Source organism: Triturus cristatus, chromosome 7, assembly GCF_964204655.1.
Source record: "Triturus cristatus chromosome 7, aTriCri1.1, whole genome shotgun sequence".
NCBI classification, from domain to species: Eukaryota; Metazoa; Chordata; class Amphibia; order Caudata; family Salamandridae; genus Triturus; species Triturus cristatus.
The window spans coordinates 1,320,453,573-1,320,468,766 of record NC_140590.1 but is presented as its reverse complement, the minus strand read 5'-3'; the positions used below and the strand labels follow the sequence as shown (position 1 = coordinate 1,320,468,766).

Here is a 15,194-nt window from a genome sequence, read left to right as displayed (position 1 = left end):
GCATGTGAATTTACAGCTCTACATGCCAGGTACAGATGCTTACTGGGTAAGTAATATCCTTGCAGTTATCCTGGGGCTCCAAGGATCAGGACAAAAAATTAAACCGAAAGCAACTACTATCTGAGAACGATCTAACAGCGCAAACAATACCGATCAGCAGTAAACGCATCTTGTGTGTGTTCAAGGCCAACTAACCATTAAAAAAACAAAAGGCTGTGGCCCATACGTGACACCCTCATCCAAATGGCACCCGTAGCTTCCCAATGCTATCGGAGACTGCTGCATTAAGAGCCTTTAAGCACAAGCCCGCACAAAAGTACTAGAAAACAAGCAGTTGCAGTAAGTGAGAACTTAAGTGAATCCCTTGCCTGGAACCTATGAGAACTTGCCATTAACAAGGAAATAATTCCCAACTCTAAATATAACAAGAAAAAGAAAAAAGGCTTAAACCTTCACCAAGAAAAAACACACATTCTTACCCCCGTAAATTGGGGGTACACTCGCTATCTCTAAAAACAATATTCAAACAATGTAATCAATCCATTTCAACACAGTTAATGTCTATTACATTATACTATTACATTATACATTATACCATTATACCATTATACTTAGATGCCACAGGACCGCAAATAAAATAGCTGGAAAATGGAAGGCGATGGGTTTACAAGGCATTGGATGTTTTGGTATTCGTTGTGACATCATTCAAGGTTGTGTGTTATGTTGTTTTAAGTGCAGCAGAAAAGTAAATAAAGGAAGTGGATACATAATGCTAGGTTTCTGTCTTGCCATCAAAGTCTTACATAAGAGTGATGTTGGATGCTCCTGGGATAAGGTTCAACATTTTCTATCAGTGTTGAGCTATGGATCTACTTCATAATTGGCTAACACAACTGCTGCCCAATCAAATTTACCTAAAGAAGATGCTCAGCAAAAGGGCTGAGACAAAGCACTCAGCCAGCCTATCTATTGGCTTCCAGTGGGCTCAACGTACCCTGCATTGGTACTTTACCCACAGGATAGTGAGGCAGAGCAGTCCAAGGCTATTTCGCGGCATGATGTGAGGTAGTATCTTTATACAGCCATGTTCATCCAGTGCTTTTACTTTTAAAAAGAAAAAGTACTTTAATTCACATGACTAAATACTAAACATGAAAGTGCAAAGGTACATAAAGAAAAAAAGTTTAACCATTCCGATATAGAAATCAGTTTAACAAGGTTCTTCACATTATAAATACCCTTTCTTTAGTTTTTGACATTCAGCTCACAACTTAAAATCCTCTCCTGTTATGTTTGTTCAGTTACTTTACATTGTAACCCCCTTTCTGTTGAATGTGTCTAAGTTCATGACATAAACCCTGTTGCTGTTGCATTTGTCAAAGAGTTCTCTAAAGACCCTTCCGTCTGTGTTTGACAGAGTTGCATCATGTAAAGCCTCCTCTACTGCATTTGAAATGGGGTGTGTTTTAAACACTGTCTCTGTTGTGAGCATTGCAACTACTTGAGTGGCTAGCCATCATAACTTGCAGTCCAGTCCATTTACTGTAAGGAAAAGCAAAAACAAGGAGCAGAGCCGCAGTGCTTCTCTCTATACTGCTTTTAAAACACTTTTTAGTGATTACATGAGCTCTGACAGACAGCTGCACTGTATGTATGTATGTATTTTCCATTTGTAGAGCGCACTGTAATCCTACGGGCATCCTGGCGCTAAGACACAGCAAAAAAATAAACACAACTGCAGCTAGGCAAAACAGCAGATTACGCTCTGGGAAAAAGCCAGGTCTTAACTTGCTTGCGAAACAGCAACAAATCCTGTGTCTGTCTCAGCTCTAATGGGAGACTGTTCCACAGGTGCGCAGCTGCAACGCTGAACACTCGCCCCCCCATGGTAGTTCTTTTTGTCGTCTGGATCCTAACCAATTTAGCTGCCGCGGAGCGCCAGCTGCGCGTAGGTACATACCAGCTGAACCTACGTTGCAGCGGTTTGGGTCCAAGCCCATGAAGAGCTTTAAAAACAATGCACAAAGACTTAAACAAAATTCTTTGTCTCACCGGGAGCCAGTGCAGCTCCGCTAATGCCTGAGCAGTTGATGCATTACGAGTTCTCATTAAGACAAGCTTTGCTGCTGCTGCCTGGATATGCTGGAGCCGCAGAACCAAATAGCCAGGAGACTCAAGCAGCAAGGCATTGCAGTAGTCCAGGAGGCTGAGAACAACACACCTGAGTACTGTGCCTCTAACTTTACATGGTAAGAGTGGTAGCAGCTTGCGTAAGCCTCTAATAATCAAAAGGCAGTTTGTGACTACTTTATTCACATGTGACTCCAGGCTGAGCTTCTCAATAAAGCTGACCCCCAAATTGCGCACTGTCATGCCAGACTTGAAAACCTAAGAAAAATGGAACACTGATCTAGGGGAAAGAGATGTAGGACAAGATTTGGCGGATGATTGGTCTGCCTATCAATGACCAGAGCGCCCAATTTTGAAGCTGGGGAACCAGGTTCAAATCTAGTGGGAGACCTTCAGCATCCTGTGATTCTGGGAAATCACTTCATCTCCCTGTGCCTAAAAAAGAAAAAAAAAAAGGTACATATCCAACTGTAGTGCAACTGGTGCTCATGTAAGGCGCTCTGATACCTTCAGGTCGAAGCTAGAGAAAGTAACTCCTAAAGTATTTGGTAATGTAAATTTAGACGCAGCAATTAAGAAGCAAAATATCCCATGTGTATCATGCAATGTTCTTGCATATATATTTATGCCAGGTATTTGGACAAATCATGTAGAATGTGATGAGTCACTGAAATCTTTTATTCTATATTAATTCTTTAGACAAAGCCCTAAGTTTATGTAGTGGTGATACCCCTGGAATCGCCTCTTGACTGGTCCCAGTTCTTTTATTTGTGAATGACGCAGTTTTAATCTCACAAACAACAATTGGCCTCCATACATTTTTTAATGGTTTTAATAGTTTTATGACAAACCTGAGTTTAAAAGTAAATCACCAGAAATAATGTATTTTAATCTGTGGGCCAGAAAACACCAAAACAAAATCATCCCTTATTGGCGAGACCTTGATCACTGAGGTTCCATATTTTAATTTCTTAGGTATCATGTTTGAAGCCAATTCGTCATGGGGCAGCATGACCACACAGATAATACAAAATATGAGAGTAGTGTGCAAATCCATTTTTATATTCGCAAACAAAATTGGGGCATAAGCCTATTAAAGAGATGGTCCAGTTCTATAAATCTAAATGCCTGGGCGTGGCAACATGTGGAGCAGGCGTGTGGGATCATGAAACACCACCTAGAATGCAGGCCTTCAAAAACAAGTTCCTTTGCCATGAACTGGGTATGGGCTACTTGGAAGACAAAGTTAAAATGGCCAACCTCTTACTCTGGGTTAAAATCGGGTGTACCCCACAAGCAGGTTTCTCAAGAGACATTTTGAGCGAATGTCTGAATTTGGACAATAGACTCTTAATCCAATGGCTGGCATAAAACAGCAAAAGTTTTAATGATGTGGGCTTGACTAACCTTTTTGATTGTCCAGATACCACTTGGCCCCAAACTAAGGCCTTTGTTTTATAACAATGAATGATGAGATCAGAATTGCAAGGTTAAGCTATTTAACCTCAGTTCTTAATTATTTGCCAATTTCTACAACGCCTGGACTATAGCAGTATTTTAGCTGGTGGGAAAACCTGAACATAGATTCTATCTCACAAGGCTCAGGTTACATTCAATTCATTATTTGGTTGCTTTTCCTAATTGTGGTTCCTGACTTGAATCCCTTCCAGACATCCCATGTGATAATTCTTCATCTCAAACAGTGCATTTTATACTTTTTTCACTTTATATAGCAGCTTGAGAAGACACTTCTTACAACCACTTTTAAAGCAGAAGCACTTTACATCGCACCAAAAGGGTCTGATCTCTTTAAAATGTCTAAATTATCCTACTATTTGTGTCTCTGTCCTTAATTATATCTTGTCCACAATAAAATTGAGGAGGAGGTATGCTTTAAAAAAAATATTTTTATTTGGACCAGATGAGACTGTTAATAGTTTTAAATTAATGCCAATCACCATGGGTCCTCATAAAGTAATTTCGTGCAATTTATTTTCCTTCTTTTGAAATATATACATACATTTTATGCATTGATGTTTTAAATTTGTTTCAATTGATGTGTGAAGTTTTCCTAATAATTTCTGAAGGAGAAAAATTACATGATATACATGCATTTTGAAACCTGTGTTTTTATGGTCATTGTTATGACCGAATAAAGAATATTGAACTGAACTGAGTCACTAAAGGCAAGTGCAAATTTGGAGGACAGATAACACATGGTATATATGTTGACCACCCCCTTACCTATAATATAATGGTCTGGCTGATAATGCCACTCTGCTCGCTTGTTCTTTTTATAATATCAAATTTAATCATTACGTCCTTTTCCCACTCAAATAATGTTATTAACAACCAGTCTATATCTCTTAAAATCTCGATATTGGCCAAGAGGTGAGCCTGTAATTCTGAGAGGCCACCAAACTATGCATTGTGGCACTTTATCTTGCTAAGAGTTGCTTGAGCTTATTGTGATTTAAGTACGGCAATCAATTTAACCAACAGCATATTGTAGATGTGAAGGTATACAATACAGTACTGTATTTGATAGATTAATGTCTCCCTACTCACTCAGTCTTTTCAATGTCAAATATTCTTATAAAGCGCACATATCACCAGAAGGTATCAAGGCACTAGCAGCAAAAAGACAGAAAAATAGACCATAACCTGATACCTAATGGGAACACTTATTGTGAAAAGAGACAGGTTTTCAGCCTTTTACGAAAACATTTATGATCAGCTATGGATGAGAGATCTGATGGTAGTTTGTTCCAAAGCATAGGGGCAAGGTAAGAAAATGAACGGCCACCATTACGAGAGGTTCGAATTCGCGGCTGAGCAAGGTATGATTTAGTACCAGTCCTTAAGGATCGTCCAGGTACATACCATTGCAGTTTTTTTGTTAGGTAGCCAGGACCGGTATCATACATTGTCTTTTGTGTAAGACTTAAGATTCGGGCGGAAGGAGATCTGGGGGGATGATTGAGAAAGTCTGGCAGCGGTATTTTGAAGAATCTGGAGCTTGGAAAGCAAATCTTGATTAATTCCCGTAAACAAAGCATTGCCATAATCAAGACGGCTAATAACAAGACCCTGTAACACAGGTTTCCTCGCTTCGATGGGTAGCCACTTAAACATTTTACGAAGATTACGCATAATACCAAAGCAGACGCCTAAGACCTGGTTAATGTGGGCTTTCATGGACAAAGAATTGTCGATGGTAATGCCTAGGTTGCGTACTGCTCACTTGGGAGAAGGACAAGTACCTAGCTCCGGGGGCCACCAATCCGGCGCCCAGAATTGCTCAGCTCTTCCAAATAGAATAATCTCAGTCTTGCTGCCATTTAGCTGTAGGTTATTTAAGCTCATCCAGTTGTTAATCTGGACCATGCAGCTCTTAAAACGGGTTTGTGTGCCAACATAATCAGAGCCATATGTAACAAGCAATTGGGTATCGTCGGCATAAGACAGTCTCAAAGCCATACGATCTAATGATACCCGCTAAAGGTGTTAGATATAGATTAAACAACATGGGGCTGAGAATAGAGCCCTGAGGGACCCCAACTGTTACTGGTGGATCGGTCAGCCAAGTAATTCTCAAACCAGTCCAATGCTTTCCCTCTGAAACCCACCTCCCACAGTCGATGTTTAAATATAATGTGGGAGATGGTATCAAAAGCAGCAGACAGGTCCAAGAGGACCAGGATTGCTGATTCTCTTTTTTCCAGAGTGAGCCTGATGTTATCCACTATCTCCACAACCGCGGTCTCCGTACTGTGAGCAGCCTGGAAGCCTGATTGCGAGGAATCAAGGAGGCCGTGGTTCTCTAGATGGACAGTAAGGTGTTTATTAACTAGGTGCTCCAGTACCTTCCCAAAGAAAGGTAGCAATGAAATGGGACGGTAATTTACTGGTAGATTGGGATCAGCCAAAGGTTTTTTAAGGATTGGCTTAACCTGAGCATGTTTCCACCTATTCGGAACCTTGGCTTGCTCTAGTGACATATTAAAATAACAGTTAAGACATTCGCGAACAGAGGCGTAATCTTAGTACAAGATCGAGGAGGAAAAGGGTCAGCTGGAGAACCGGATTTAATCTTATTTAAACCTTCCACTACTTCAGTAGTGGTAATGGGTTTGAACTCCATTAACAGGGCGACGTCATTTATTTCCAGCAGAGGAGGTGTCTTAGTCATATTACTGGTAGGGTAGTTAAGGTCTCTGTGCAGGTGAGGAAAAGAGGCATAGATGGTTTTAACTTTCTCATCAAAGAAAGAGGAGACCGAATCGACCCACTCTTGAGTAGGAGATAAAGAGGACTGCTCAACCCGGGGGGAAGTAAATTCTTTCAATATTTTATAAAGTTCTTTACTCGAGTGTGCTGCGTTGTTTATACGCTGGGTTAAATAGATCTTTTTAGTTAATTTGATGTTTTTTATATAATTTGAATGACAGTGCCTATAGTTCCTACGATCTTCGTCAGTTTTGGTTTTCCTCCACAGGCGTTCAGTGGCTCTGCTTATTTGTTTATCAATTTTTAATGCCGCTGTAAACCAAGGTGAAGCATTATTCTTTACTTGAACCTTGGAAAAAGGGGCAACTTTATCCAGAGCAGATATAATGGCGGTTTCTAGAGTGCTTGCAGCCTCTTCCACAGTATCTGACATAACTGCGGGGGTTCAAAATGCGCTAAAAAAGTGTCAGGAGATAACTTGCGCCAGGGCTGAATCAGAAAACTTTTATTCGGTCCAGGTTTCCTATGTGTGCTTGTAGGCACACCAAATTTTAAAATAAAGTGGTCAGTCGATAGTACTGGACAGGGAGGTTCAATAGTCAGTTTGAGAGAGTTCGTGAAAATTAGGTCCAACGTATGTCCGGCTAGATGCGTTTGGCCGACTACCCTCCGTCAACCCTAGCGTGTTCATTGCCCCAATTAAGTGGCCAGAGTCAGTGTCCAGTAATAACTCCGCATGGTAGTTAAAGTCTCCGATTAAAATAAAGTTATCTGTAGCTAATACATAAGGCACTATTGCTTCCAACAAATGGTTGACAAAATGCGTTTTTGGTCCTGGAGGTCTATAAACTAGAGCTCCGCTCCAGGTTTCCAAGTCAGGAATGACTATATTAAAAATCAATATCTCCAACATCGTAGATGTGAGAGACTCTAATACTCTAATCTCAGAGGGGGCCTTAGTAGCAACTGTGATTCCTCCTCTACCCACTTCTCTATCTAATCTTGTTAGATGATACTGAAGGGGGAATGTTATTGTAACATTAGATGAAGCTAGGCTGTGAAGCCAGGTCTCCGTTATGAAACATATATCGGGTTTTTCCACCTCCAAAAGGCTCCTAAGTTCGAGGGCATGCTTAGGTATAGACCTAGTATTGAGGTATAGCGCCAAGAGGGGTTTAGGAACTGCTTTTATATCCGTAGCACAGGTGTCCACTATATCGTGCGTTCGTGCAGTTATCTCTTTACTATTGTGAGTGGTGAACTGATAATTACTAAAAGACTCAATCATTGTGGAGGACTTTCCATAAATATGTAAACTCAGGGGGTTCAGAGATCGCAACTCCTCACTAGAGTAGCACAACTTAACAATAAAATGAGCTTACCGGAGAGTGTAGAGTAAATTAAACAGAGGTCTTAACGTCTGTCGGCGGACTGTTGCGGACGTGCGAAGACGGGCTTGCCTTTGGCGCGCCGCAGGCGTGCTGCTGCGCACGTCCGTGCCCTGATCAGCGTTAAATAGGAAGAGTGGGCTGGCCAACTACTAGAGCGCTGACCTGCTGAAAATGTGCCACTCGTTATTCAAATACAAAGAAAATGAGCCTCGAGTCCCTCCGCTCAATCGGCACAAGCCGTTGCGGAACGGGGACAGGCCGGTCGGGGGGGGTGCAAACAGGTAGGATTTAAAAGTTAAAAATACAGACAAATCTTTTCACATTTAAAATTTCCACTTTAAAAAGCTCAGGGCATAAGCATTCACGCTAACAGCAGCAAGTCACTGGCCGTAGTCACAATATAAATGTAATTATATGCAAGTTTTCACACCCAAATCAATGATAAAAAAAGAACTGGTCCATACCTTTCAAAATGTTTGCCCTTTGATATTGGCCAAGAGTTGTGGAATTCTGGAAGGTCACCAGAATATGCACTATGACAGTTACACCTATTAAGAGTTGCTAGAGCTTATTGTGATTTATTTAGAGCAGTTTTGACTTCATGAAAGATATGAATGTTCATCGATGGGATCCAGTTTGACCATACCTGGTCTGTAGCTTTTTCTGCTCCTGCGTGTAAATTGTCCATTCTGGTTCTGTCAAAGTTTTTCTTTCACATTGCATTTTCAATATTAACTAAAGTGTAATGATATTGATGGTTGTTATGTTCATGAGTACATATAGATATTTAGAGATGTTTTGGGCTTGGATTATGATTGCTTTTGGATCATCTACCTCTGCAAGTTGTCGGATCCCCGTATAGAGGGGTGCAGAGAAGTAGGAATTACTGGGACTCTGCTATGGTGGTGAGGGCCTTTTTCCCCCTGATGTTCCGGGGCCTGGCCCGCTCCGACAAACTTAACTCTCAGTGATGGTGCAGATTGAGCAGTCCAAGGCTTCTCAGGCAGAAGGTAGGCTTAGGAGGAGCACACTCTCATCCAGCAACCCCAATAAATGCATGTCCAGTCCAATACTTTCTTATATATCCCACAGTCCCACTTCTCCTTTTATGGCTGCAAGTTATTCCCCATTCACATGTTGTGACATCAAAGCTAGACCCAGCTAAGTCTCATAAGTTCCATAAGATCTCGAAGTCCCCACCCCAGAGCTCATCATTTAAGAGCCTGGCGGCTAGTCGCTCTTACTCACTCTCACCGAGTGGCAGTTCATAGTCCCCGGGCTCCCCTTGACAGTCCTGCTGTGTCCAGATGGCGAGAAGCTGTGATCAGGGCAACTGCCGTCCTCGGCGCTCCTCCGATGTAGTCAGTCTCTCCTAGGATCTGGGGCAAGTCTTTGATTCTCCTGGATGGGACAATTGGAGAAGTTCTCTTGAACCCATGCCTAGTGCATCTGTCCTGGCAGGATTTGGATGCCACCTCAAGGTTTTGCGCCTAGGTTTAAGGTGTCACTGGTTTACCCGATAACATGGGTAGTACACAGACCAGTGGAAATCGCGCTTGAATGGCATAACACTCCAACCACTGGCTTCGTATTTATATTTTCCTCTTACTGAGTTTGGTACCTGTGGTAACTTGACCCCATATTTTTCTTTTTCACGTCGGTCCTGAAGAAAGCCGTCGCACCTCTTTGGAGGGTATGTGGCTGAAACATCCACTACTCTCTTACAGGTTGAATAACCTCATGTCCTAGTTTTACTTTTTAATCTTGATCACTGGATGGAGCTTTTTTGGCATACCAAAGAGTCCGTTTTAGCTCACACACACCTTTTCTATTCTCTTCACCACACCCTGCTCTCTATAGGTTTTAGGATACCTCTATTTTCTTACAAACAAAACTTCCCTGAGCTCCTCCCTCTCAGAGAGGGGGTTGTAGCCCGCATAGCGACTAGGTGCGCAATGCGAGGAGGTTACCCTATGATGAAGCATTCCACCTTCGGATGGGTGAGGGAAACCGTTCTGTAAATGACACTTGAGCACTCTTCTCTTTAATACTGAGGCCCAGGGTCCATTTTTGTGTTTTCTAAACTAGGCTGTGCCCCAGGCTGGAAAAGTACAGAAAATGTATGTTGTGGAGAACATACAGAAGACCCATAAATGACCCTGTTCCCATTCACCGGATGCAGCAAAAGTATTCAACGGCATGAGTTGGGCATGTATGATGCTTTTGTTCCATTCTCTAGGATTTGAACCATGCTTTACTTAATGAATGTTAGCTAGCTATCAAAATCGGAAAGCATGCATCAGTGTTAATGGCATGATTTTACAGAACATCGCAATTTTAAGGGGACCTAGTCACTGCTGCCTACTTCCATTTGCCTTCTATTTGGAACCCCATGCCAAACATATTATGGTGGGAGTTAATATTAAGTGTAAGCAATTGGTAACTGATATTTTCAAGCTTACTTTTCACATTTATGACATTATACTCTGTCACAGACCTGCTACATTCTCTGCTCCTTCTGCTGCAAGACCTTGAAATACTCTGCTGCATTTCTGGCTTCAAGATCAACATCGCTAAATCGGAGGCACTGGTTCTCAATGCTGACCTGATTGCGGCTGTCCCAGGTTCTAAGTCTATAGCCTACCTGAAACAGTGTTGCGCCTTCTATAGCACAGGATATAGCCCTTAATTATTTCCTACGTAAATGGATTTGCAGGCTGGAAGGAAAACAATTGCTGTATGATTGGTTCTCTTCATTAAGGGAAAGTTAAGCCATTTGAAGATATAAAAAAAAATGTGATGCCTGGATAAAGGAGAATTGTATGACTTTTAAGTATGGCACAGGGTCCAGCAAAGTCTTTATTTGGTTCCTTTTTAGTTTGAGCCTAGCGCAGCGCAGCGCACATGCGCTGCTCTGTGTGGGTCTGACTAGCCCCACGCATTGGGTTGGCTTTTGCGTGTCATTTTCCTATCGTAGCATTTAAATGGCTAAAGGTGGGTGCATGTCCCACCTCTTCTGAAAAGGTTCACTCCCACAGCGTTTTGCTTTCGGGAGCGAGCAGCTGTGCGGCAGCTGTAGTGCCTCCTTGTCTCTGTGTGCCCGTCCCCACCACTCCTCTTTGTGTCCCGGTTTCCCTCCTCCCTCTATCTCCCCCCAGTTACGCCACTGAGTCACTGGGCAAAACCAGTGCTTAGCATCTGTTATTTACAGTGCTTAAACACAGAAGCATGAATGTAAGCGCTAAAAATAAAGTGCATCCTACAAGTGAGGATTAGGCCACAATTGTCTCGTATCACACGTTGTGACCTACCAATTATTTAGCAGTAGAATAAATGAATTGTTAATGCAGCAAGCTAGTCCGACATATTTCGTTAAGTGACTACATCTATTATTACATTGTGTAAAAGTGCACATGATGATGTGTCCGATTAGAAACTGCCTTTTGTGAAAGGTTAGTGTCTGCAGAGTCAGAGTCTGAGGCTGGGCTTGCGGGGTGCTGGCAGCGTTTTGGTGGGAGCTGGCCACAGAAACACACACACACACTCACTCACACACTACTCACACACTTGCGCACAACTCTGGATACATATCACTGCATTCTGGCTGGCAGAGGATGTACCACTGTGCCCCTTCGAGGACCACGTGCCTCCAGTTTCTTCGGCTAGAGCCTGCCAAGCCGGGCCAGGCCACAGACAGAGATACTCGCCACCCTGTGTGCCATGTACGGTCCACCTGGAAGAGGCTACCGCTACCCTCAACCACGACTTGGTCTTCTGGCCTTGTGACGTCAGACGAACACACGTCATGTGAAAGGTAATCTGAGGACAGAGCAGTGCTTTAAATGGGCTGGTACTGTCCGGTATTGAGTACCTGCACTTCTTTAATTTCAAAGGGAGAGTACCTGCACATCTCTGCACTCCTGGAATACTTTTAATGGGAGAGTACCGCACTTAATTGGAGCTAACAGGTGCTCTAAAGAGTACCTGCACTTCTATGTTTCCATTTAAAGCACAGGGACAGAGTACTTAAGGCTGCACATATCCCACCCCACTCTGCCCCTCGTTCTGTTTGCTACAGGGTCACACTGAGAGCTGAAGAGCCCTGTACTACCCTGATCCGTTGGGGAATGAGCGCTTCTCTCCCAGTACAGGTCACACACAGCCTGTTCTTCAAGTCTTGTGAAACCCGCGAAGTGCCCATAAGCAGTGCACGCCGACCTTGGGCCACAAGACACAACACTTCACCGGCACCGCTTGGAAGGTGGGCTGCAGCTGCTTGTGCGTGGCTTTGCAGAGTTAGATTTGACCCAGCTGTCAGTCACAGTGTGACGCGGGCCCTCTCCACCCCTGGCAGGGCGAGGCAGCCCTGGGGAATTTCAGATGAGCGCTGCTGGAATCTCTGCAGTAACTCCGCATTGGGGTACTCAGAGGTTCGATGTGCTTAGAAACCCCTCGTGAACAGAGCGGCGCCTGTGCTGAGCTAGTAGCCAAACCTGACCTGAGCCTGCCAAGCCCACCACCCTGCTGTCTCATAAGAGTATTGGCACGCTCCCCAGCAAAGGGCAAGCTCTGGAACTGAAGGGATGAACATGCAGAACTGTCTGTACTGGGTACCGGTGAGTACCGGCCCATTTAAAGCACTGCACATAGGGCTGATGGCATAAAGGTAATGGTGGGCACAGACACAGACTTGCAGGTACCCATGAATGCGTCAGCAGACGAGCAAGGCACCTACGCAGACACAACACAAACAGAGGCTCACATACATACGCAAAGACAGATGTCAAACTGACCAATGGACAGACACATACCGGTCCGACCGAACTTACTTCTGCTATTTAGGGCCCTGTGGAGGAAATCATATCTAACGTGGTAAAAGAGCAGAGTGTCCATGACTCAACCTTGGCCTCTCCTGTGAACATCACTCACCCCGTGTGACTCAATCCTTTAGACTACAAGTGCTTCAACCCCTCTTTCTCTTAGACATAATCATCTCTAATACATAACACATTTATTTATTTCATTTATTTATAAAGTTTTATATAGTGCGAACAAGATTCCTAAGGATATCAGAGCACTTTACAAAGGAAGGCAGGAAGGACATAATTCCAGTTTTGACAAGAAGTTAGAATACACAACAGGAATAATCGCATACATCCCCGACAAATCGCATAATTTCCAGACATACGAGTCAAGGAGAGTAGTACAATAAACAAGTATTTAACAGTCTAAGAAAGGGGGTATATGATGAGGAAAAGAGCATAGATCCAGTATCGACATCAAGTATGAATACATGACAGGAATACTCGCATGTTTACCAGACAAGTGAATCACGGAGAGCAATATGAAAAATCTGAATATAACAGGCTACAAAGAGGGACACAGAATGCAGTAAAGACAAGCAGCATCACATGGGGGTACGATGGTTGTAGGAACCGTGTTTTTGAGCAAGTGATCCCGGCTGAAGTTAAGGTAAAAATGTGTTCATTGGGACTCTTTTGGCTTCCAGTTTGAAAGCAGTCTCGTTGAAGAGATTCTTCGTACTTCCGGTAGAAGAGTTCCAAATCCTTCGGGCAGCGCCGGAGAAGGCTCGGAGAGTGGTTCTCTTTTTCCTAAGGATGGGTCGTTTCAGAAGGAGAGTGATAGCGCTTCTTGATGCTCTCCCACCACAGAATAATTAAAGCTTTTGCTCAAGGTACCTGGGAGTTTTGAAATCAGGGCTTTGTGTGCTAGAACGGCAATCTTTAACTGAATTTAAGCTTCATAAGGCAACCATTTAAGAGATTTTAGGATTGGGTATATGTGCTCACTTCATTTGGTACCTGTGACCAGTCTGGCCACAGCGTTCAGTGATGCCCTTAGTGGTGCCAGGGTGTATATGGGCAGGCCGCAGAGCGTCGTGCTGCCGCAGTCCAGCCTTGGCAGGACCAGAGCTTGTACCACCTGCTTGATATCCTTTTGAGGAAGGAATGGTTTGATGTTTGTGTGTCCTCAAGTGATTCAATCAATCAATCATTGGCATTTATAAAGCGCGCTACTCACCCGTAAGGGTCTCAAGGCGCTGGGGGGGAGGGGGTTATTGCTCGTACAGCCAGGCCTTGAGCTGCCTTCTGAAGGAGCGCACAAAAGGAGGCAGGCAAGCACTGGTGGCGCTGCGGGGGCAGGGGAGCGACCTGCCCTAAGGTCAAGGGTCGCCCCTAAGGTCAAGGGTCGCCCCTTACACACATTGCTAATATGAATTTTCATATTCAGGTGTTTGTCCAGGGTGATTCCGAGAGATTTGGCTGAATCTTTGATGAGAGGGGTGCACTTGAAGGCAGTAAGGTGATTCAGCCAAGGGACTAGTTTAGGGATGTTTCGGAGGAGAGATGAAAAGGAATTCAGTTTTGGAGGTGTTGAGCAGTAGATGATTCTCCGTTAACCAGTTTTGCATAGTGTTTAGGGTAGTGTTGAGTGAGATGATGTTGTCCTGGGATGAGATTTTCAAATAAAGTTGTGTCATCCGCGTACATATGGAAGAGAATGTTCGTGGAATTTAGAGAATTAGCTAGTTGCTCCAAGAAAAGGTTGAAAAAGTTATATTAGCTTGAGAGTGGGATGACAAACACAGTTGGAGGAGAGGTCTCTTCGAGTTATCTGACACTTCTGTTTTCAAACCTTTCTTATTGGTTCCGCCTTGTTTTCTAACTTTACTATTGGCTCTTCCTTGTATGCTCTAGGAGTGCATTTCATTAATGATTGTGTCGTTGTATGGTATTTAACTTGATGCGCCACAGAGTGAAGTGGCAGTCTCCTGAGAACCTACTTTGTGTACTTCTAGAATAACTGTACTAGCTGCAGCTAAATAAATCCAATCTTCTAACGCCGACAGAGTGTCCCGTGTCTCTGTGTAGCGAAGCAGGTGAACTCCGGAGACATTGGGTGTACCCTGCGCCGCCAGGCCCAAAAGGTTCTGGTTCTTCACTTGGACTTTGGGTGCTGGGGGTAACTGGTGTGATGTTGCCTGTCCATTTCTGCCCCCCAAACCACACATTCTTTGTTAATGTTGCCACCTTTTTTCCTTTACAGGCATGCAGTAGTTACAGCACTGATGCCTTTTGATATCTTAGCAGGCACTCAAATACTTCAGTTTGAAATCTTGAGTATATACTGTTCAGTTCCTTCTTTCTGGAATCTGCTTCAGAGAGACTGACGCTTTAGTGCAGTGGACTTGCTGTAAAGTTTTCCTACGGGGCCCTCCATACCTTTTCACTTGCGGATATTCAAGGACAGGCAAACATATGGGGGGCACCATTTAACAAGTTGGTGTACCACCTTCTAGCAAGAAACCTGAAACAAGAATTTTGACCTTCAATATGTAGCGTTTGGTTGTTAACTGTGATCCTTATATTTCATAGATCTCCTCCCTAACCCTACTGACCATCTGGGCTTCCAGCACATTGT

The 15,194-nt window shown here is 43.5% G+C and overlaps 1 protein-coding gene across 6 annotated transcripts in view; it reads left to right on the top strand.

Moving 5' to 3' along the window:
- The window catches only part of RALGAPB (Ral GTPase activating protein non-catalytic subunit beta), a 2,310,294-nt gene that overhangs the window by 562,908 nt on the left and 1,732,192 nt on the right, over positions 1–15,194 (top strand). The window lies entirely within an intron of this gene.